At 51.7% G+C, this 23,788-nt stretch overlaps 1 protein-coding gene across 10 annotated transcripts in view; it reads left to right on the forward strand.

Moving 5' to 3' along the window:
• Positions 1-7,786: 7,786 nt before the first annotated feature.
• SUN1 (Sad1 and UNC84 domain containing 1) overlaps positions 7,787-23,788 on the forward strand; it is a 53,975-nt gene continuing 37,973 nt past the window's right edge. Inside the window, exons 1-2 of one of the 10 annotated variants that reach the window (XM_078074197.1) lie at positions 9,167-9,256; positions 21,097-21,278. The gene's annotated coding sequence lies outside the window, so the exon portion shown is untranslated. Of the gene's footprint in view, positions 7,941-9,017; positions 9,257-21,096; positions 21,279-23,788 lie in introns of those variants that run through there. The other 9 variants (XM_078074196.1, XM_078074198.1, XM_078074195.1 and 6 more) reach the window with 9 other exon arrangements.

The raw sequence follows: 23,788 nt of genomic DNA on the forward strand, positions 1-23,788 counted from the left end.
TGAATGGATAAAGAAGATGCGGGGTGTGTGTGTGTGTATACACACACACAATGGAATATCACTCAACCATCAAAAAGAATGAGATCTTGCCATTTTCAATGACATGGATGGAGCTAGAAGGTATAATGCTAATCGAAATAAGTCAGTCAGAGAAAGATAAATACCATATGATTTCACTCCTATGTGGAATTTAAGAAACAAAACAAAACAAAAAAAGAGACAGACCAAGAAACAGACTATTTATTTATTTGAGAGAGAGAGCACAGGGGGCAGAGGGAGAGGGTGAGGCAGACTCCCCACTCAGCGGGAGCCCCACTTGGAGCTCTATCCCAGGACCCCAGAATCATGACCTGTCAAAGGCAGACGCTTAACCGACTGAGCCACCCAGGCTCCCGGAGAACCAGACTCTCAGCCATAGAGAACAAACACACTGACGGTCAGCAGAGGGGAGGGGTGGGGGAGGGGGGAAACGGGGTGGGGACTAGGAGTGCACTTATTGTGATGAACCCGGGGTGTTGTATGGAAGTGATGACTCACTCTATTGAACACCTGAGACTAATATTACACTGTATGTGTACTAATTGGAATTGGAATTTTAAAGTTTAGTAAAAAAAAATACTTTGCTAATTGCTTGGTAGCAAACATCCCTCCCCTCAGAGAGCCTAGAGCATGGGGAGGCCCCTCGGCCTGAGCGACTCTGCCTGGCTCAGTGCTCTGCAGGAGGAGGTCATTTTCTCTGCTCACGACCCTTCTAGGGAACAGAAGCCATCAAAATATCTCTTGCCTTTGACCCAGGGACCTCACTTCCAGTAATTTATTGAAGGAAATAGTTGGGCCAGAGAGCAAAGGTGGGTGTTCAGGTGGCGTTCATTCACGGTGGGACATCTCCAGCCATAAGGAAATGCAATGAGGAGAATTCATCCAGGCAGCGATAGGGGTGCTCACGAAAGAAGATGTACAGTACAATTCCAGTTTTGTTTAAGAAAAGAGAGATGTATGTCAGATGATGCTCTAAAGCATGAAAAGTGGTTCTTTTTTATGGCTTGCTGCAGTGATGTTTTAAAGTGATATTAGGTGCCCCCATACTGGGGTGTTTTGTTTTGTTTTTTTTTTTTCATTTTTTTCCTACAACACAGCTTGCCTGTGAAGTGGAAGAATAATAAAAACTGAGAGAGGACTCCTCGCAGGGGTGGCCTCCGCCCCGGTCAGAGGGCAGCCTCCCTCTCTCCTGTCTGGCTCCGAGGTCATGGTGTTCGGGCTGCCCTTTCTCCTCCGAAGGGGCTGGAGTCCCCAGGCAGGTGGTTTCACAATCAGCGGGAGAATTGCATCCACAGGAAGAACCCGGGGAAGGCTGCTTTCCAGACGGCCCACAGAATTGTGCTAAAACACACATCGTACACAACTTACCGTCTCAACCATGTTTAAGTGGGTAGTTGGTGGGTGGAGCACATTCACACTGTTGCTCGGCCCCCACCGCCAGCCGTGTCCGGAGCTCTTGCATTCTCGCAAGACAAACTGTCCCCATTAAGCTCCCGCTCAGCCAGCCCCTCTTGGCCAGCCCCGGTCCCACGGCCTACTGTCGGTGAGTCTGACAACTCCGGGCCCTTACGGAAGTGGACCAAACACACCGTTTGTTGTCTTGTGTCTGGCTTATCTCACGGAGCACGGTGTCCTCCAGACTCATCCCTGTGGCAGTGGGCGTCAGAGTCTCCTTACTTTTGTAAGGCTGTGGGACATCCCACCATGTGGATGGGCCACCTCGTGTTTATCCATCATCTGCAGTAGACACGTGGGCTGCTTCCTCCTCTTGGCTGCTGTGAACGTTGGGGGGGGGGGTGTTGCTCAAGACCAGGATACGGACTTGGGCTTTTCCCCTGAGTGACCTGAGAGCCACGGCGACTGTGAATGGAGAGGTCACAGGATGGAGAAGGGTTGACAGCTAAGAATGGGTGCAGGGAGACCAGCTGGGGGGCCCCTGTGGTCATCTGAGCAAAGGCTGGTGGTGGCTCATGTCAGGGGTGTGGCCACGGTCAGGGGCGTCTGTTTGAAAGGTAGAGAGGAACTGAGGAGAGGTGGAGTAAAGGTAACAGAACATCTGCATCCAGAATTCAGAGGTTCCCATCTAGAGGCATGAATCTTGGCATCATCAGCTTATGACATGTTGAAAGGAATGAGCGTTGGATAGAAATAGGACATCCAAGGATGAGCCCCAAACTCCTCAGCATCCAGGGGTCAGAGGGATGAGGGAGGACCTGAGAAGAAGCTGAGGCGGAGCCAGAGAGCCAGGGGAAGGGTGTTGAGGAGGAGCATGATCCAGATGAGGCTGCCACCAACCACTGGCTTCTGTGAGCCAGAGGTGCAGGGTGAATAAAGCAGATAGAAGCCCGTGTTGAGAGTGAGCGCGTCCCGATAGGGATCTTTGAATTCCAGAATTTGGGACAGCGGGCCAGAGCAGGGACGGCCACCGCCGTCTGTCTGGTTCCTTCTAGGAATCCCTGCGTCTGTCATGCGTGCGAAACCACACCCGGGCCGGGGAGCCGCTGATGCCAGCCGCAGGGCGCAAGCACAGGTGGCAGAGACCAGCATTCCCTTCTTGGATGCCACCCCCCGGCCCCCAGCCCCAGAAGGAGCCAGAGGTAGGCAGCATGGAACGAGCACCAGGAGAAGTGAAACTGTGTCCCCCGAGGCCCTGCTCCTGGTAATTTTCCTTCCCCGGCTTCTCCGCCAGCCCTGCCTTCTGATCTCACGTTGGCCCCATCATCTAGATGCACAAAGCTTGGGCTTGGGTTTCTGACCCCGTCTTACTTACTCCTCTCCCAGGAGTCAGGTTCTGTTTACAGCTGAAGGTACGGGTTCACGGAGAAGAAAGGACTCTTCCCTCTGGCAACGAAGCAAAACAGGTGTTTGCTGCCCTCATCTGCTTCCCTGCTCTCAAGACCACGAGCAGACCACCTGCCTCCTCTTTCCACTCTAGCCAGGCTGCTGGTGCAGCTTCTGCCTCAGTTTCCCTGGCTGTGAAACCATACTGACCAGCAGCAGTGGGAAGATAGGAGATCTCAGGGACAGGCTGTTTGCTGCCCAGGCAGAGAAGCAGACCCCAGCTGCGCTCTCCTGCCCGCCTGTCCTTGTCCCTCCCTCACGTGCTCCTCCTGTTCCTCCTTGGATGGAGGCCTTACAGGCCATGCCTCCAGCATGAGAGGACCAGCACTCCCAGGGGCAAGGTCCTGGTACCGGGATGTCCACCATCTCAAGTGAGAAACCCAGGCAGTGGGCTCTGGGTGCAGAGCACAGGGACGTTGGCCCCCACATGAGCCAAGCCCCTGAAAGCCCTTGTCCTCACGCACGTGACACGTGACAGTCGTGAGTGTCCCTTGGCCTGGTCTGCAGGAGTGCAAGGTGGTGCCTTGGGCCCACAGAGCACTGCAGTTTCGGAGGTGTGTGACCCACCTGCCTGCAAGCCCACGATGGCGGTCCTGGGCCCCCTGCCTGTCCCAGACGCCAGTGGGCTTTGGCCTCAGACCGTCTCTGTTCTGGGGCATAGCGGTAGGGCAGCATTTCCCACCAGCATCCCTGTGTGACGGACGTCACTTACTGATCGCTTCCAGAGGGCCAGGCGCTGCAAACACATTGCCTCCATGCTCCCAGAGGCCCTGCAGGCAGACATATCAATCCTGTCTATAGTGGAGGCCGAGGATGGGTCTGTGCCACACAGCTCCAGTTGGCTGACTGAGGCTGGGTGTGAGGCCAGAGCTGCTGGCCCCCCAACCCACACTCCTCCCACCTACCCCTCGGGGAAAAAAAACCACTTACAATCTGCCATCCTTAATACCTGTCATTATTTTATTCCACATCCATGGGTTAAGACATTGCAAAGTGGAATCTCTTTGCTGTTTATTTAAGTGACGTGAAGTTATGTTGAAAAATTATTTTTAGGGGCGCCTGGGCGGCTCAGTTGTTAAGCGTCTGCCTTCGGCTCAGGTCGTGGTCCCAGGGTCCTGGGATCGAGCCCCGCATCGGGCTCCCTGCTCGGCGGGAAGCGTGCTTCTCTCTCTCCCACTCCCCCTGCTTGTGTTTCCTCTCTCACTGTGTCTCTCTGTCAAATAAATAAATAAAATCTTAAAAAAAAAAAAGAAAAATTATTTTTAGTTCCAAAACATGGGAAAGTAGCAGAGAACGTTTGCTTATGTTGCTTCTCTGCCTTGACTGATATCTGGTGTTTCTCTTCATTAACTCTTTGGAATTTATGTAGTTGTAAATAAATAAATTATAGTTGTATTTATTCATATATATACAAACATATTGAACCCACCTTATTTATCTCTATGATACATACAGATATCTACATGATATATAAATGTACTGTTTGTAATCATAACCTATATTTACTAACTTTTTAAAAAGATTTATTTGACAGAGAGCAAGTGAGAGAGCACAAGCAGGGGGAGTGGCAGAGGCAGAGGGAGAAGCCAGCTCCCCGCTGAGCAGGGAGCCCGACGTGGGGCTCGATCCCAGGACCCTGGGATCATGACCTGAGCCGAAGGCAGATGCTTCACTGACTGAGCCAGCCAGGTGCCTGTGTATTTAGTAACATTTTAATAAATGCTTTACGTATATTATAAAAGAATAATTCTTTATAGAACATTTATTATAAAGATAATTTTGGTCTATCTATAACTGGTGACATGTTGTCTCTGCACTGAGAGGCCCTATTTCTGGGTAGAAGACACGCCCACAGGTGGTGTTCACAATAGTGAGACCCAGGAAGGGCTTGAACACCCATCAGTACAAGAATGGTTGGGTCAGATTTGCTCTGTTCTTATTGTGGAGTATGATACATCCAGCATAAGGAATGAACTAGAGCCCTTGGTACCAAGGGGCTCTATCTCAAAGCCTAATGTGGGGAGCGGGGCCACGCTGAGCAGAGCGGCCGTGCACCGGTGGTCCGCGCGCACCTGACATCCAGTGGCGGGGCGTGCATCCTTGTGGGAACCTGCTTGTGTGCGGGAGGTGGAGCTACTGCGAATCTGTCCAGGAGCCTCCCTGTTGAGGGAAGACGTTGAGGGCTGAGAAGGGGACCAGGGAGCTTTAGGTTTATGTATCATCTATCAATCATCTATCCTTCTTTTTACCTATTTAACTACCATCTATCTGTGTAATGCTCCCCCCTCTCCTGTCCAGGGTGGAAGGGGGAGGTAATTCAGCCCTCCTCTGTGGCTCACTGTCATTGTTGATCCCTCCTTATTTTCCCCATTTATTCTCCGTATCATTCCCTACTCCACTGCCGTCCCCTTCCCCACAGGCACCCATTTTATGGTTGGCGTCTCTCTTTCTTGCTGTAAGTGTCCTTATTACACACCAGCCCTCTTTGGGTGTGTTTTCACTCACCTAAATGGTGTTATGCTGTGTAAGTCTGTGTTCTCCAGAGAAACAGAACCAGTGGAAGAACGTATGCAGGGGAGGTGCATACACATGGAAGAGATATATATATATATGAAATTGGCTCACAGGATTATGGAGGCTGAAACATCCTGCAGTGGAGACCCAGGAGGGCCGATGGTGTAAGCTCCAGTCTGAGTCTGAGTCCAAAGGCAGGAGAAGACCTGGACTGGCCACGGGGAGCCCAGATATAGGTTCAAAGATTATTCTGGTTGTGTCTGTGAGGGTGTTTCCGGGTGAGATAAACATTTGATTCAGTAGCTGGAGTCAGGCAGATGGCACTCCCCGGTGTGGGTGGGGCTCGCCCAATTCACTGTGGGCCTGGAGAGAACACATGGTGGAGGAGAAAGGGATTCTCTCTGCCAGTTGACGCATACAAGTAACCAGCATGCCATCTGCCCAGTTGGCCTGGGACAATCCAGCTTGTTGCCTGGGACCCCGCCTGCCAGGGTGTCCAGGTTTGCAGGACCAGTGGAGTGTCCCTGTTTGCCCACCGCAGAGTGTGGGGATGGGCACCTCGGAAGGAAGGCCCTGCTCAAGTTCCCTTCCCGTGGGCCTGGGGGCGGGTTGTCGGGGTCTTGGGCACGAGCATCCCGGTGCCCTCCACCTGCCCACCAGCACTTGGCGTTATCCACTCTCTGCTGCTGACTAGACAGAGGTGCAGTGGTAAGGAGTTCTCTGATCACAAATGAGCTCAAGCATCTCTTTTTAACTTTTAAAGAATTTTAAGATTTTTAAAATTTTTAAGTCATCTCTACGCCCAGCGTGGGGCTCAGACTCACAACCCCGACATGAAGAGTTGCACACTCGTGCACCACTTGGCACCCCATCAAGCATCTCTTCTATTCTTGTCGTGCATGTAGGGTTCTTACCAGTGGATTGCCTGTTCACGCCCTTTGCCCACTTCTCTACTGTGTTCCTGTCTTCCTCTCGATGATCTCCAGGAGCTCCTCGTACCCTCTAAGCAGTAGCTCCTTGTCTGTTTTAAACATGGCACATGTCTTCTGACCAGTCAGTGGCTGCTGGCTTGTCATGGTGTCTTTTATGGAACATTTTTCTTTTTTTTTTAAAGATTATATTTATTTATTTTAGAGAGAGAGAGAGAGACAACATGAGGGAGAGAATCTCAAGCAGACCCCACACTGAGTGTGGAGCCCAATGTAAGGCTCAATCTCATGACCCTGAGATCATGACCTGAGCTGAAACCAAGAGTTGGATGCTTAACTGATTGCACCACCCAGGCGCCCCAGACACCTTTCATTTTGACATAATCAGGTCCATCCATGTACTTCTGAGGTTTTGTTTAAGAAATCCTTCTGCGCTGCTGGGAAACAAGCTCTCCTTATCATCTCCTTTAGACACTGTAGAGTTCCTTTTCATTTAGCTTTCCAGTCATCTAGCAGTCAGTTTTATTTCTTTAAAAATGAAACTTCAAAAAGAGAATATGACAAAATATTAATAGTTAATTCGGGATAGTGGAATCAAGATGCATGTTGCAGTACTTTTTTGTAGTTTAACATTTAGAAACTTTTAAAATTTCTAAAACTTTGAGTTCATTGTGCAAAATACAGTAACATCAAATAGGACAAGAAGAGCAATCTACGATGCCCCTACTTCGATAGAATCACTGGCATCATTTTTCTGTGCTGTGTGTGAACACACGGAATCCCACAGCATATACGGTTTTCAGTTAAAGACTTGTCATTTCCTGAGTGCATTTCATGTTCCAGCCTCTACATTTATGTGACACTGTAAGGTGCTGTTTCTTTCCCTTTTTTTTTTTTTTTAAGATTTTTGTTTATTTATTTGAGAGAAGCAGAGCAGGGCTGGGGAGGAGCAGAGGGGGAGGGAGAGAGACAAGCAGACTCCCCAGTGAGTGGATCCCATGACCCTGAGATCACGACCTGAGCTGAAACCAAGAGTCTACGTCCAAACCAACTGAGCCACCCAGGCGCCCGTTTCCTTTTCCAGAACTAGCTTTGTTCTTGGACGTGTCTCTTCCATAATTTAAGTCTACGACGTCATGTTCCCTTGTGACTTCACATTGACTGTCACTTGAAGAATCTTTTCCTTTTCTTTCCATCTAGAAGCCAGTGCCCACACATACTCTGCTTCCTTGAACAGTGAATGAAGGCCTCAAAGTCTCTAACTCCCACCTCAGGGCGCTGGCATGTGCTGTGCTCTCTGCCCAGGACGTTGCTGGTTCGCTCGCTCCGGGTCTCCTCTCACCACCGCAGCAGCCTTCCCTGCCTGCCACATTTACATCTGCAGGCCTCCCACACCCTAGCCCTGCCTCTGCGCGTCTTCCTCCAAGCTGCTTACCGCAGTCCCAGACCACTCTGAGGGGCTCGCGCAGGTGCTGTTACTGCATAGCCCTGCCCGGGAGTGTGGGGACAGAGAACGTGACTGTTCCATCCGTGCAACCCCAGTAAGGAGGGTAATGCACCCAGGGAGCTGTCCAGGAGCGCGCTGGGTTTGAAACGAAGGGGTCACGGACGGGCCAGGTGAGTGGGGAAGGCCCTGTGGAGTAGCTGACCCACAGCCGGGGGGGGGCAAAGTGGGGGAGATGGGCAAGCAGGGCCCGGTCGTCCGCTAACGGAGCCCACTGAGAAGTCTCCTGCGGGGTGGCCTCGGTGCTCTCAGAGTACTTGCTAATGTGCTGAAGGGGCTCGCACCGCGATGGTGGCAGAGGGACTCACGCAAACCAATTCACTGGGACAGACGAGTTCCAGCCAGTGAGTCCAGATGAAGCGAGCACAAACTAGGTGCAGCCAGTAAGGGTGGTGTGGGTCCCAGGACGGACTCCAGGTGGGGAACCCGTCCCTCGCTCAGGTGCTCACTGGAGTTAGCGCCGCTGGGCCCGTCCCTGGTTTCGGCCTCTCTCCCCGGGGGGCAGGGACAAGACCCAGAGGACTGCGGGTTTCCTCCCGGCACTGTGTGCGCGCACGGGGGCAGCTTTATCCCTGCTCTCAACTGCTTCTCACTCCTCTGAGCATCCCGTCTTGCTTGTTAAATCCTAAATAAGTCCCTCCCTGTTTTTGTTGTTTTTGCCAGGAATAGTTTTGCCCCCCCGGGACCAAACATTTACCTGTGCGGCCACCTGGCCGGCCGCTACCGCACGCGCGCGCGTCCCCCCACAGGACAGCGCACTTCTCCCGGCTCCTTCCCCGCTCCCTCGGCCCAGCAGCCCCCCACCCCCACAACTCGCTCCCGGCGAACGCGCCACCGCTGCCCCAGAGACGCGGCCGTTGCGTGCGCTTGCGAGCGGAGAGGCGAGGACTCGCTGGGGCCCTCCCGCCCGCCGGAGCCTCAGTCTCCCCTCCTGTAAGGGGGGGCGGCAGTGGCTCCCGCCCCGCCCTACAGCGACCACCGCCCCCAGCGGCCCTGCAGGGCCTGGGGCGCGGGACCCGCGGGGCGGGGGCAGCGGTACGGGGACGGTGGCCTGAAGCCACCCCCCCGCGGCCCCTCCCCCCGCGGCCGCTCTCCCGCCTCCGCCGTACGGCCCCCGCAGCGTACGGCCCCCTCGCCGTACGGCCCGGCGCGTCGCCTCGCAGCCCCGCCCACTTCTCCGCCTCGGGACTCGGCCTCAGCTCGCGATTGGCCGGGCTCCTAGACAGGCCGCCTTCTCCTTGGCCGAGGGGGCTTCAGGTGGCGCGCTCCAGATTGGTGGAAGTCCGCGTTGCTCCCGCCCCGCCCCCAGGCGCGGCCCCTGATTGGCTGGCGTCCGCAAGAGCTCCTCTCCGGATCCGGTCTGGGTGGCGCGGACCAGGCCTGGGACGGCAGCGGCGGCGCCGTCTGTGGTGGCTGTGGCGCGAGGCAGGTGAGCTCCTGGGCGGGGGTGGGGGGGCCCGGAGCGAGGTCGGCTGGGGAGACAGGACTGCGGCTAGGGCGTCCCTCACGGCGGGCGGTAGCTGCGGGCCGGGGGCGGAGGGTACGGGCCGAGCCGCGGGCCCCGCCTGGGCCGCCAACGGCCGCCGCCCCCTCCTCGGCCCTGCGCGTCCCCGCACCTGGCCCGAGTCTGCAGCAGGTCTGTCTCGGGGCGTCCCCTCCGCCCGACGTCAGCGGCGTGCCGGGGTGCCGGCGGGACTGTGGGGACGCGTGCGCACCCGGGGACCTCTGTCGTCGCTGCCCGCCCCCACCCGGGCGCCCCCGACCCCAGCGCCCCGGATCCCCTACACCCGGGCTCCCCGCCTCCCCAGCTCACCCACACCCAGGAGCCCCCGCCTCCCCCACTCACCCAGCACCTGGGTGCCCCCGCCCCCAACCTCTGGGAGCCCCCGCCTTCCCCACTCACCCACACGCGGGAGCCCCGGACCCCCGCCCCCCAACACCTGGGCTCCCCGCCTTCTCTACTCACCCACACCCAGGAGCCCCGGACCCCCGCCCCCCCAGCCCCCGGGAGCCCCCGCTTTCCCCACTCACCCACACCCGGGAGCCCCGGACCCCCGCCCCCCAACACCTGGGCTCCCCGCCTTCCCCACTCACCCACACCCAGGAACCCCGGACCCCCGCCCCCCCAACCCCCGGGAGCCCCCGCCTCCCCCACTCACCCAGCACCTGGGTGCCCCCGCCCCCAACCTCTGGGAGCCCCCGCCTTCCCCACTCACCCACACGCGGGAGCCCCGGACCCCCGCCCCCCCAACCCCCGGGAGCCCCCGCCTTCCCCACTCACCCACACCCGGGAGCCCCGGACCCCCGCCCCCCAACACCTGGGCTCCCCGCCTTCCCCACTCACCCACACCCAGGAACCCCGGACCCCCGCCCCCCCAACCCCCGGGAGCCCCCGCCTCCCCCACTCACCCAGCACCTGGGTGCCCCCGCCCCCAACCTCTGGGAGCCCCCGCCTTCCCCACTCACCCACACGCGGGAGCCCCGGACCCCCGCCCCCCCAACCCCCGGGAGCCCCCGCCTCCCCCACTCACCCAGCACCTGGGTGCCCCCGCCCCCAACCTCTGGGAGCCCCCGCCTTCCCCACTCACCCACACGCGGGAGCCCCGGACCCCCGCCCCCCCAACCCCCGGGAGCCCCCGCCTTCCCCACTCACCCACACCCGGGAGCCCCGGACCCCCGCCCCCCAACACCTGGGCTCCCCGCCTTCTCTACTCACTCACACCCAGGAGCCCCGGACCCCCGCCCCCCCAACCCCTGGGCTCCCCGCCTTCTCTACTCACCCACACCCAGGAGCCCCGGACCCCCGCCCCCCCAGCCCCCGGGAGCCCCCGCCTTCCCCACTCACCCACACCCGGGAGCCCCGGACCCCCGCCCCCTCAACACCTGGGCGCCCCCGCCTTCCCCACTCACCCACACCCAGGAACCCCGGACCCCCGCCCCCTCAACCCCTGGGCGCCCCCGCCTTCCCCACTCAGCCACACTCGGGCGCCCCCGGCCCCCAACGCCTGGGCGCCCCGCCTTCTCCACTCACCCACACGCGGGCGCCCCCGCCTTCCCCACTCACCCACACGCGGGAGCCCCGGACCCCCGCCACCCCCAACACCCGGGAGCCCCCGTCTTCCCCACTCACCCACACCTGGGAGCTCCGGACCCCCGACCCCTAACACCTGGGTGCCCCCGCCACCCCCACTCACCCACACCTGGGAGCCCCGGACCCCCGCCATCCCCAATACCTGGGCGCCCCAGCCTCCCCCACACCTGGGCGCCCCGACCCCTGCCATCCCCAACACCCAGGAGCCCCCGCCTTCCACATTCATGCAACACCCGGGAGCCCCCCCTACCCCCAACACCCGGGCGCCTCCGTTCCCCGCTCCCCTGACCCCCACCAGGGTCCCGGGCTCGTACTCGGGGTGCTCGGCCTCCCTGGAGTCCCGGGTGGGGGTGGGGCGCCCGCCCCCTTGACCTGTTGTGCAGCCCTCCTACAGGATCAAAGAGTTTCTGCACCTTGTGCACCTGTGCGGGCCGGGCGGGGCCTAGTGTTTGTGGGGCCCTCACCCTCAGCCGGCACGTGTGAGCCAGTGTAGAGTGCACGCTACCCACCTGGTAGCACAGCGCTCAGGAACAGTGGGGAGGGGGCCCGGGGACTTGTTCGTGCGCCCCACGAGCACTCTAGTATGCCGGCCTGGCATTCCAGGTGGTGCTCTGTTGTCTTCAGAGCTTCCAGCGAGCTGCCCAAGTGAGTGCTGCTCTCGGTCTCAACCCCGTGTGTACAGACTCCCAGGGTCTGCAGTGCTCGGAAACTTGGGTTTGGGTTTATTTTCTTCCATTTCGTGGGACACTGTAGTTCTTCTAAGTCTGGAAGCTCATGATGGTTAGTTCTGGGGGATTTTCTCTCACTGTTTTCTTTGACACTTGTTTTAGTTCTCTGTTTTCTGTGTGTTTGGGAAATACTATTATTTGGGCATTGGACCTTTTGGACCCTATTTCTACCTTTTAAAAATAAAATCTTTATCTCTCCCGTTTTCAATTTTTGTCTTTTTGTTTCACTTTGCAGGAGATTTCCCCAGTCTTTTTTTCTCCTTTATTTAGCATTTTATTTTAGCCATCGTATTTTAACCTTCCCAGAGGTTTTTTGGTGTTTTTTTCCTCTAAAATTCAGCAGTATGTTTCTTATTTCATAGATGCAGTTAGTGTCTCATTCTCTTCTTCCGTGACCTCACTTTTTGCTTGTTTCGGTCTGTCTTTTCTGAAATGTTGGGTAATCTTGGTTGAGCATATATATCTGAGAGTGGGACTGTGCCCTGTCCATGGGAAGTTCTGTGCACCTGCTCTGGTGCTTTCACTGTTGGCTGATATGAGTGGGGCTTCCTGGAGGAACCCTCAGCAGTATTAACTTTAGGTCCTTTTATTGGGCTTTTTATATTTTCAAGGGCTTTCCACTCTCCTGCCTTGTTTGCAAAGTTGGGTAGAAGAGTGTGGCTGTGACCCTCAAAAATTAGTAAGGAAGTGCTCACTCATCTCCCTTTTCAGGAGGACATCCTGGAGCTTCAGGATTCCTCTTCTGCTGTAGAGACCCCTCGTTTTTTGTTTTTGTTTTAAGATTTCATTTATTCATTTGAGAGAGAGAAACAGAGCACAAGCAGGGGGAGTGGCAGAGGGAGAGGAGAAGCAGGCTCCCCACTGAGTGGGGAGCCCAACATGGGGCTCTATCCCAGGACCTGGAGATCATGACCTGAGCTGAAGGCAGACGTTTAACCGACTGAGCCACCCAGGTGCCCCGAGACCCCTTGGTTTTTTCCTCCAGTCTTTTTTGAGGGAAGGCAGGAAGGCTAACTACTACTTTTTTGTGACTGTGGTGAAATACACAACATAAAATTTGCTCCTTTGATGTGTAGGGAGGTGCATTCGGTATGCTCTGCAACCATCATCGCTCTCTAGTTCCTGAACTGTCTGTTTGCCCCCTTAGTGGAAACCCCATACCCATTAGCAGGCAAATCAGACAGTTCATTGCTAGTTTATAGAAATACAACTGATTTTTGTGTGTTGATCTTGTAATGTGCATCTTTGTTGAATTTGTTAGCTTTTATAGTTTTTTGTGAATTGTGTAGGATTTCCTGTATATGAGATCATGTCATCTGTGAGTAGAGATAGCTTTACTTCTTCCTTTCCAGTTTGCTGTCTTTTGTTTCTTATTCTTTCCTAACTGCTCCAGCTGGAACTCCAGTACCATGTCAAATGGCAGTGCTGGAAGTAGACATCCTTGTTCTGTTCTTGATCTTAGGGGGAAGCTGTCCGTCTTTTACCGTAGAGTATGATGTGAGCTGTGGGTTTAAGTAAATGCATTTTATCAGGTTGGGGAAGTTCCCTTCTATTTCTGGTTTGCCGAACATTTTATCATGAAAGTGTGTTGGATTTTGACAAGTGCTTTCCTGCACTGATTGAGGTGATCATGTGGTTTTGCCTAACTGCTTTTAAACAGACTTTAAGCGTTCGATTCCTCCTGTATTTGGGCTCCAGTCTATACTCTTCCAAATGGAGACAAGTGCCACTGTTGTAACCATTCGGGGGTTCCATGATGACAGTTGGACTGTTTCTCAGTGTTCCTCATTGTAAGCTTGTGATTCAGCTTTTTCTGGCTTAGGTGTGTTTTCGTTTATCCATTTGCAGTCTAGCTTCTAGGTTTCTTGCTGTTGTCTTTTCTTCCTTTTGTTTTGCTCTGTGGTTATGTGCCTTTAGGAAAAAAATCTCTTTTTAGGAGGGGTATCAAGAGAGTGGGAGCTACCGTCTTTGTTCAGTGTACCATTTTTAACTGGAAATTCCTGGGTGACCTATTTTCAGAGAATACTGGCATTTGATGGAGTGTCTGCTCATAGCCATTGTTTCCTTGTTCTGAATTTATGATGATCAGATGGTCTCCAGATTCTGAAAGTAGAGCCAATTTGATTTGCTTACAGTACAAATGCCAGGCAACATTATTTTGTAGAAGTGACACAGGATGGAACCATCTTTTAGCATTGCAACTCCTGCCCCTACCTAAATATTTCAAGGTGAGGTAAGAGCGCAGGGAGTCACAGTGCCTTTGAGACCCACCGGGATTCAGGGGAGGTCGTCCTGAGCACATCGCGGAGGGGAACGCCCACATGTAGGTTCCCAGGGCAGATGGGAATAAGACAATGGTGGTGTCCAAGCAGGAGTGATGTGGGAGCTGAGACGTGCTGCACACAGTTCAGTGGGGTAGCTGTGCTCGTTCTTTCTTGCTCCCCTCCATTCCCAAATTTGGAACTCGTTGCTATTTTGGATTGCTCACCCGTCTTGATTTCAGGTAGAGGAGACTGGATCTGCTATGTGCTTTTGAAACCGTTTGCTTGCATTGGGCCACAATAAGCAGGACTGGCAGATGGGAATATGGAACACACCGTTACTGCTTATGACGTACATTGTGATTGGTTCCACTTTGTTGAGGAACTTGTGTCGTTCATTAGGCAGTTCTGTAGTTTGAATCACATGTGTCACCAATCATGCTTGTTATCTGGGTGCTTTGTTCATTTAGTCACATAGGGGCACTCAGTGAATGGTCATCGGTTGCAAGTTTTACTTTAGGAGCTAAGAGCTATGTGACGCGTGCTTCTTGACTGTGCAGTATAGAGCTGCAGGTCCTCGATGTAAGTGGTGGGGAGAGTGCTCAAGTATAGATGAGTTACTCCCGATGGGGAATGAGCAGCTGCCCCCGGGGACACGTGTAGCTTGAAAACAAAGCTGTGCTTTGCCTGGTTGCTTTGTTTTTCAGTCATTGTCTGTATTTTGTTGGATCTTCAATTAATATTATTGGATGATGTGAGCTATATCTAGAATATGGAAAACAGATCAAATTGATGATTTCTTCACTCTCTACTACTTACGCTGCAAACCTTTTCAATACCAGAAGACACTGACTTTGAGCCTGCTGCTTCATGTTTGGGAGGATGGAGCATGAAAAGGGTTATTGAGAACTGGTGTGGATTTAAGTGTTTACAGTACAAATAAAAGCCTGTAATTGCTGTTCCTAATTCTCATTCCCAATTATAGTTAGATATAATAAAGCACAGATGAGACAACTGTTCCGATCCAATGAGCACAGGTGAGAAGCACTTTGAATCCGTTAGAAAGAATAAGGAGGCCCAGGTGTGCATGACCTTTTCTGCTCATCACACGTTTGTATCGCTCTCAGTACGGTTTTGCCAGGTGTGGTCAGACAAGCAGCAGAGACTGGATTTTCAGGTTAAAGGCAAAGCAAGGAGCACGCATAGCAGTGAGTCCTCCCCACTGTGCAGGCACCTACATAGTGTTGATTTATTCAAGTGGTGTTTGGGCGCTGCCCTCAGAGAGTGCGAGGTCTTGTCAGAGAGAAAGACTCATTAGTAAGCAATTATTACAGTTTCTGTGGAGTGGTGAGTGCTGGGGGAGTGCTAAAGCCAGCAGCTAACTTGGATTTTGGGTTTGGGGCTCCAGGAGTGCTTCTTGGACGTGGAAACTCAGCTGAATTCTAAGGTCGGGCAGAAGGTAGCCAGGAGCATTTGGGATGGAAAGAGACCAAGGGAATGAGGATGGGGAATCAGGAGGGCCTCCCAGACAAGGAAAGAGCATAGGAACTGTGTACATGGGGCAAAGAGAAGAGGATTGTCTGAGTCCAGGCCCTCAGTGAAGCTCCCCTTTGGATTGGTGGGAGATGGAGAGGAGAAGTGGGACGTCTGGATGGAGGGTCTGGTGCAGTCTGTCTCTTGGGTCTTATATATGAGTCCTAGGGAGCCATGGTAGGATGTGAAGGCAGTGAGGTGGTCGATCTCTTTGTAGACAGACCGTTCTGGCAGTATTCTGGCTTGAGGGGGCAAGGCTGGAGGGCAGGAACTAGTCAGGAGTGCTTGCTAGAAGCCAGCAGGAGATGGAGCAGCAAGGGGAACCAGAAGGAAGAGGTGGTGACCCACTGGGAGGGGAGGAGCAGCCTGAGAGGTGATTTGGACATGCTGGATTTAGTTATTCGTAGATGATCCCAGCAGAGATGCTCAAGTATAATCAGATGCTTACCTCGCTATATACAGAGGAGTTACAGACGGATGCAGGAGTCAGGTCAGTAATAGAATCCACAACAGACTGTTCGTGTGTTCTTGGGTTGGAGGAGGCCTTTCTGAGCCGGACAGGAGGGTCCAGGAACAGCCGACAGTGCAGCCCAAGTCACCGGAGGCTGGCTCAGTGACAAGGGGGGTATCCCAGACACGGATGAGATACGTATGGTTAGTGTCCTGTCAAACGGTAAGAAAAAGGCAGCACCCCCGGTCTTCCCGAGGCAGAGTCGTCACACACAGTCTGGCCCTCCCAGGGCCAGGAGCGGCCCCATCAGAGAGTCACTGCCCAGCACTGCTGCTTGAAGGCGTTGGCCGGGGATAGCATCTTCGCCACAGAAATGGCGTCCTGGGCAGTCCTTGTAACCGTGCTACTTGTAAGGAAATTTAGTGCATCCTGGGTTTGAAGCAAATACAGTAGAACTATGTTGTCATGCTTTGTGGATTCTCAGAAGAAAGACCCTTTATATTAACGTGTACAAAATAAATAACCTGACTTTGGGCTTTTGCTGAAACACTAGGATAATACCACTGTCAGAGGCAGTGGGTTTTTTATTAAAAAGATCTGGAGCACTTTTCATCGGGAGATGTAAGTGTGTGATAACGTATCTTCACAAAAAGAAGTAATTATCTTCCCTAAAAGTCAGAGCTATTTTCTTACGTAAACAAGCCCATCCAGCCTACATCTCTTCTGTTGTCTCATCATTCTCCCCCAAAGGGAAGAAGCACCCTATCTTGGCTGGATACTGTTTTTCAGTACAGACTTGCTGCTGATAATAACTAACTTTCATTGAGTATTTTTATCCAGTGCCAGCCCCGCCGAGCAGGTCAGGTGTACTCACCGGTTGGCTCCTGCAGTAATGCTCTGAGCGTGGGGGCGGTTGGTATTCCCAGTTGATGGCACCACGGAGGTGTGAGTACATTGTCCTCTGCTCCCAGGTTCGCACAGCTGAGTAAAAGAGCTCGAATGGACCCCGCGGGTCGGCCTGCCCCCATACTGCTCCACAGATGAAGACCAAAAAAAATTGTTTTTGGAAAATAATAGTTATTGGGTTAGTTGTTGAAATTATAAGACTAACACCTACTCTTTAAAAACAATGTTGAACAGTACAGAAGGGAGTGAGGAGTAGAAGTGTCAGTCTCTATAATTTACCATTAAGTTTAGTGTTTTTTTCCTTCAAGTTTAAAAAGATATTCAAGTATATATATATATATACACACACACACATATGTGTAACTTGTAGCATTCTGTGAAGCTCTCAAGTATTTTTGTTTTAGTCATTTGTGTCTAATTCAGTGTTTTACTCAGTTCATTTTTAGGATTCTCGTTTAGTATAAATCACAGTTTTTCATAAACTAACATTATTTTATTTCTTAAGATAAAAACAGATGAACGCCAATTCCTATTTTTATATGGTAGAAGTAATTACATTGAACATGACGTTTGGAAAACACTCATTTCTAACCCAAATTATGATCTTTTTTATGGTCTTAGACCAAATTATGATTTTTTTAATATGTAGGCAAAAATAACTGATGTTTTTATTGGTCTCTACATTATTTAGTTTTAACAGGATTAATATTGAGCAGAAGAGGTACATTAAGATGTAGTTCTAGGGTGATGGGCACCAAGGAGGGCATGTGATGGAATGAGCACCGCGTGTTGTATGCAGCTGACGAATCACTAAACTCTGCCCCTGAAATAATGCTACACTATATGTGAACTAACTTGAATTTATATAAAATCTTGAAAGGAAAAAAAAAATTAGTTCTAAGTTTTAAAGGGGCACCTTGAATTCTATTCTGAAAAGTAATCCTCTTTGCCGAGGAGTGACAAAGGAAAACACCCAGTGTAGCTGCCCTCCGGGTGATAAGGATCGGCCAGGGCGGTGGTAGAATGTTGGTCAGGTGTGCATATGCGTGCACATGGCCCCTGGTACCTCTCTGGAAGGTCCTTGAGGGACTGCCTGGCCAGCGGGGCGCCCACTGCTGGCCAGACGCGCCAAGGCTTGCAGGCCAGCAGGAGCCGTGTGCAGTCAGCGTCCAGCGTCCCTGTGGGAGGGCACTTGTGGCAGATGGCGGCGTCTGAAGCTGTGCCGAGAGCTGGGAGGAGCGTCTTGTCTGTCGCTGTCCCCTTTGATTGCTTCTGTCCCCGTGGACAGGTTATGGGCAAGAGCCGCCGCTCCTGACCTTCGCCTCAGGGGGACCCGCCGCAGGTCGTTTCTAAGGATTTCTGATCGGAAGGCGGCGTTGGCCTCTTCTGCCTGGGCTCGTTCTGTCTCAGCCACTTTGTCAGTGACTAAATCAGCTGAAAGAAAGTTTGATTTGTAACCTGCTCGTCTCTAGAAACAGTGCTTTGTGCACTGCTTGATAAACATAACTGTCAACTAGATGATGCTACTTGGGGTCTCCAGGGGGTAAAAGGTTCCTTTTTCCAGTTTTTCTTCAGAACTGATAGCATTTCCTAAGAAAATGTTGTGTGCTAATATTATTTCAGAGATGTTACAGTTTTTTCTGTGTCTTTGGTTTTGCCGTTTCCTTGAAGCTCTGTTTTCAACCCTTGCGTGACTTGTAATTTTTGAGATTTTTCAGGCATGTTTTCTAGATTGTTACTAGATTAGTACAGACATTCTAAATAGTAAAAATTCAAATTATATGTGCTCACAGAACTAAAATTCATTCTTGGTTAAAGCATTCAAGAACACAACAGCTTTATATTTTCATCTCTACTGTATGATGTCCATATAGCAGTATGTACTCAAAGGGCATTGAAGGAGAAGCCTAACTGGGGCACCTGGCTGGCTCAGTCAGTTAAGCCTCCGACTCTTGATCTCAGGGTCATGAGTTCGAGCTCCTCATTGGGGAGCCTACTTAAAAAAAAAAATCTTAACTCTGATTTTATTTTTATAACTTTCTTTAAACGTTTTTTTAAATTCTGATTTTAGAGCCCTACTAAGAACTGCATGTTTGTAAAGATACTTAATTCCTTAGGTTGTAACCAAAGTTCAGCCTGAACAGAGGCCCTCTCCTTCTGTGCTTGCTAGCATGTGTGTTCTCTTAGCCACAAGTAGAACAAGATACAAGGAGACAATGATCTTTTCTGCTCGCAGATGCTTGCACTCGGCCCTGTGACCCCTAAGATATGTGCTTTTCCTGGTTAGGCGTGGCAGCTCAAAGTCTGACGCTGCCCGTCCTGAAGAAGCTCTCTTTTACCAGGGCGGAGGAGGTACCCTCATGCACTCTGCCAGGCTGCCCAGCTGGGGAGAGTCCCACCCTGGAGCTCTGGGCCTGGGTCCTGCCATGACAAGGTCCTAGCAGCCAGAGCAGAACACTCTTGAGGACAATGGAGTCTGGACAGGGCCCCTCTTTTGTAGCACATGTGTTTGCAAAATGTCAACCTCAGATTCTTTTCAGGGTTTTTTGATGCCATTGAAGACGTTTTCAATCTGCTTTTTCACCTACTATTGTGTGAGTGCAAATCAGCTTTCCCTTGAGTCTCAGGCTGGGGCTGGTAGAGGCAGGGCCCTGAAACCAGCAGGAAGGCTTTGGTGTTACGGGGATGGACGTGGAGGCTGGGAGCAGCGTTTTGAAAATGCTTAGCACTCAGTTTAGTTAGCAGTGGATCTAGAATCAGAGTTGCAGTTTGCTGTTCAGAGTTCTGACATACTTCTAACAGAGGTTTGGGGCTGGTGCTCCTCCCACCTGTCCGCTCCCCATTGGAGCTGTCCGCGCTGCCAATGGCCTTTGCCTTTCCTTTAGGCCTGGGATTGAGTCGGGCTCCATCTCGGGGGTTGCTCACTCGGAAGAAAAACAATCCATGTTTGAAGGATTGAGAGCATAGGCTGTGTAACTTCATCCTACCAAATATTCAAGCTCACGGTTGAGCGTCGTGTGCCAGGCCCTGCCCTGCACACATGATTTCATGTCATCCTTTTTTCCACTTTATTTCATTTTCATCCTCTGTATTTAATGCTCACATTTCATGGAGGGAACTCAAGAGTGATTTCAAGTGTTAGGGGAGAGAGGGAGGGAAAACAGGAGAGAGCAGAGTCAGTGGAGAGAAGGACCTAGGTAAATTCCAGGACCATTCACCGTCACATCCAGGAATTCTGTGCTGCAGTAAGCTTGGAAGAGAGCAGCAGTCCCCTCTCCCTTCGGAAGCTCTGAGTCCTGCGTGGTGGAGCCTCCGCATCCACCTGCCTCTTTGCAGGTTTTGCTTTGCCTGAATTTGGTCCTCTTGTGCTTCTCCAGGGGAGAAGTGGTTTTCTGGCCTGCGGACTAAGCTGTGGCCAGAACACCCCCTGGGCCACGGGTCTCATGAAACTGGGGCCGGGCTCTGCATATAGCTTTGTACTTAGATGCGCTTCACTGGAGAACATGACATAGAATTCATGTGGTTCGAGGAGTGAAATCAGAATGAGTTGGCAGAAGTAAGCGTGTGTGTCGTGCCCTGGCCCCTCCTGTCTTCCTTTCCTCCAGAGCCATGCTGCCCGGTGTTCGTTCTAGAGTCTGGTGTTTGTCCACACTGGTCCTCTCTGGAGGGTGTCCTCTTTGGGCATTTCATCTGTGTCTCCTCTCCTGACACATTTTATCGGAAGTCTGCCACTGTCTCTTGTGTCTCCCTGTTCTCACCGGTTGGATTTTTGATGTAGTCACTGCTGTGCTGGGATCCTGTCGTTCCTGGGATTCCGTGATAGCCAGGAGCTGTGCTTGGTTCTTTGGTTGGATTTATTTCAGAGACAAGAAGTTAAATTTATTTATTTAGGAATTTCTTTTTTTTTTTTTAAGTAGGTTCCATGCCCAGCGCTGAACCCAAAGCGGGGCTTGAACTCACGAGCCTGAGATCAAGACTCGAGCTGAGATCAGCAGTCAGACGCTTAACCGACTGAGCCACCCAGGCACCCCAAAATTAAATTTATTTTTAAATTGTGGTGTAAGGCCTGCCTGAAACCTGGCTAGAGGTGGTATGGCTCAGCTTTGTCATCTGGCTCATTGATGGGAAGAACCAGGTTGTAGGATTGTAGCTGGTCCTGCACCTCCTGTTAGCTTCTGAAAACACCATTCCTCATGCATTAGAAATTAACCAAAATCTCTTTCAGGTGGTTAAAAATGTGAGCACATATAAATGTAACTTTTTAAATGAGCTGTGAGTTCTCGCCCATGTCTTCCTCAGGCCCTGTAGCTCTCCTGTGCTGAGTCATCGGCTGCAGCTCCTGGGTCCTCGGTGGCCCTTGTCAGTCAGTCAGTAGAGGCGGAGCTGGGATTGGAGCCCAGATCTGAGGACTCTGCCCTGTCCTTAGCCGCAGGCTCTGATGTCTCTGTGTCATGGTCCTGATCGTGGAAGTAAGCGCTCAGGTATTGGCTTCAGGGCTTCTGCAGTTCTTGTTTGTAACACTGACCTCTGTAAACTTCAGGGATGTAGTCACTAAGGATGTATCAGACACCAGTTGTAGCCTAGTTGGGGGAAATGAGCGATTAGGACAGCTTTTTGCTGGGGTTTAATAACGTAGGCAATGCAGTTATTGCAGAATGTTAAGGTGAAAGGTCACTTTGGGAATGAAGTTGGGAAGATTGGGTTTTGTTAATCAAGTGAGTAACTAATAGGGAATAAAAACCCAGTCCAGTGTCCACTCTGGAGAATGAGGACGGTTATGGGGCATTTATATCCCCAGCATTTCATGGTTGCTTGGTGAGTGAGTGCTCAGCGTCAGGGTAGTCAGGAGCCATTGTGAGACGCTGCCAGGGCGGGGCTGGGGCCAAGGGCCCCGGAAGCCCAGGAAGCCCAGGAGCGCTGGGAGCTGTGCTGCTGGGAGGGGACGCAGCAAGAAGACGCCCGGTTCTGCTCTCCCACTGGCCTGCGCCTGGACTTCAGTGTTGGCCAGAGTAGACACTCGGGGGATCAGGCAGGGGAACAGGTGGACAAGCACACGGGTAATGCCAGAGTTAATTTTATCTGTCGAAAGAGCTTGAAGTGTGCGTTAATAGATTGCCACATGAGGATGCACTTGTTGAAGTGTGTTTCGCGGGCAGCTGGGCTAGGTCTCTGAGAAGGACTGAGGAGTGTTGAAATGTTTAAAATGGAGGAGTTTTGTGGTGTTTGTTGAAATTAGTAGGCAGTATAACTTTTATAATGTAAACAGGGTTTTTTATTTCTGTGTTTCTTAACTCCTTAGAGAATATTTGTGGAGCACCCAGGTGGCTCACTTAAGCATCTGACTCTTGATCTCCACTCAGGTCTTGATCTCAGGGTTGTGAGTTCAAGCCCCGTGTTGGGCTCTGCACTGGGCATGGAGCCTACTTAAAAAAAAATTTTTTTTTTGGACTGGTTCAAAGAAAATGGTATGAATCAAAGTACTTTTGGTTTAGTTTATAGAAAAGTCATTTACACATAAATATTTTTTGTCCACGCCGGTCTTTATTTTTAGTGTTATCTTTCATAGATTTTTCAACAGTAGGTTATGAATCATATCACTACCATGTGGGGTCTTTTTTTATATTTATTTATTTGAGAGAGCATGAGTGGGGAGAGGGGGAGAGGGAGAAGCAGGCTTCCCGCTGAGCAGGGAGCCCAGTGAGGGACTCAATCCCAGGACTCTGAGATCATGACCTGAGCTGAAGGCAGACGCTTAACTGACTGAGCCACCCAGGCGCTCCTGTTTATTTTTAATTTGGAGGGTGTGTGTGAGTGTGTGAGAGAATATTTTTAGCCAGAGTCATTCCAGAGAAATTCAGATGACAATCTGAAAAACAAAACTTTATTTATTTATTTTTTTAAGTAGGCTCCACACCCAGGGTGGAACCCAACATAGTGCTTGAACTTACGTGAGGTCAAGACTTGAGCCGATATCAAGAGTTGGATACTTAGGGGCTCCTGGGTGGCTCAGTCGTTAAGCGTCTGCCTTCGGCTCAGGTCATGATCTCGGGGTCCTGGGATCGAGTCCCACATTGGGCTCCCTGCTCAGCGGGAAGCCTGCTTCTCCCTCTCCCACTCCCCCTGCTTGTGTTCCCTCTCTCGCTGTCTCTGTCTCTGTCAAATAAATAAATAAAATCTTTTTTAAAAAAAGTTGGATACTTAACTGACTGAGCCACCCAGGCACCCCAAACCTTTTCCTTTTTTAAAGATTTATTTATTTTTAGAGAGCGTGCTCATGCAAGTGCGTGGGGAGGAGTGGGTGGGGGAGAGGGAGAGAGAGAATCCCAAGCAGACCCCTTTCCCTGAGCAGGGAGCCCGACGTGGGGCTCAATCTCATGACCTGAACCAAAACGAAGAGTCGGATGGTTAACTGTGCCACCCAGGTGCCCCTAAAATTTTTTTTTAAGATTTTATTTTTAAGTAGTCTTTATGCTAAACATGGCTTGAACTCACAACCCTGAGATCAAGTCGCACGCTCCACAGACTGAGCCACCCAGGCATCCCCCCAAACCTTTTTAATTAAAAAATAATCTGTGTTCTTTGGGGGAAAAATAAAAGTGTAAGCCGTGCCTTCTGCTCGTGCATCGTTCAGCCTGCAGTTTTCTGGTTTGGCAGCGCATGGGCAAATGGCATCTAGAATGAGTGCTTGACCGTGGACTAGGAAGCCATTCTGTTGTAGTTAATAACAATGACAACTTAGTACAAGAGAGTGAGAACATTTGATACCTTTAAGAATTTAAAAATACATTTTAAAAAGGGTCTGAGTCACTCTCTGTTTTTTGGAAAGTGCCCCAGTTTTCATAATTATAAATGAGTAATCTAGGGTTTCCCCTTTCACTCCTGTGGGTGTATCATTGTAGGGAGCTAAACATAACAGAAGGACTTGTAACTATGAGAAAATTTTGTCTCTGTTGCTTAGCAAATAAAAAACAAAAACCGACTACTAGCTTTG

Source organism: Halichoerus grypus, chromosome 6, assembly GCF_964656455.1.
Source record: "Halichoerus grypus chromosome 6, mHalGry1.hap1.1, whole genome shotgun sequence".
Lineage (NCBI taxonomy): Eukaryota > Metazoa > Chordata > Mammalia > Carnivora > Phocidae > Halichoerus > Halichoerus grypus.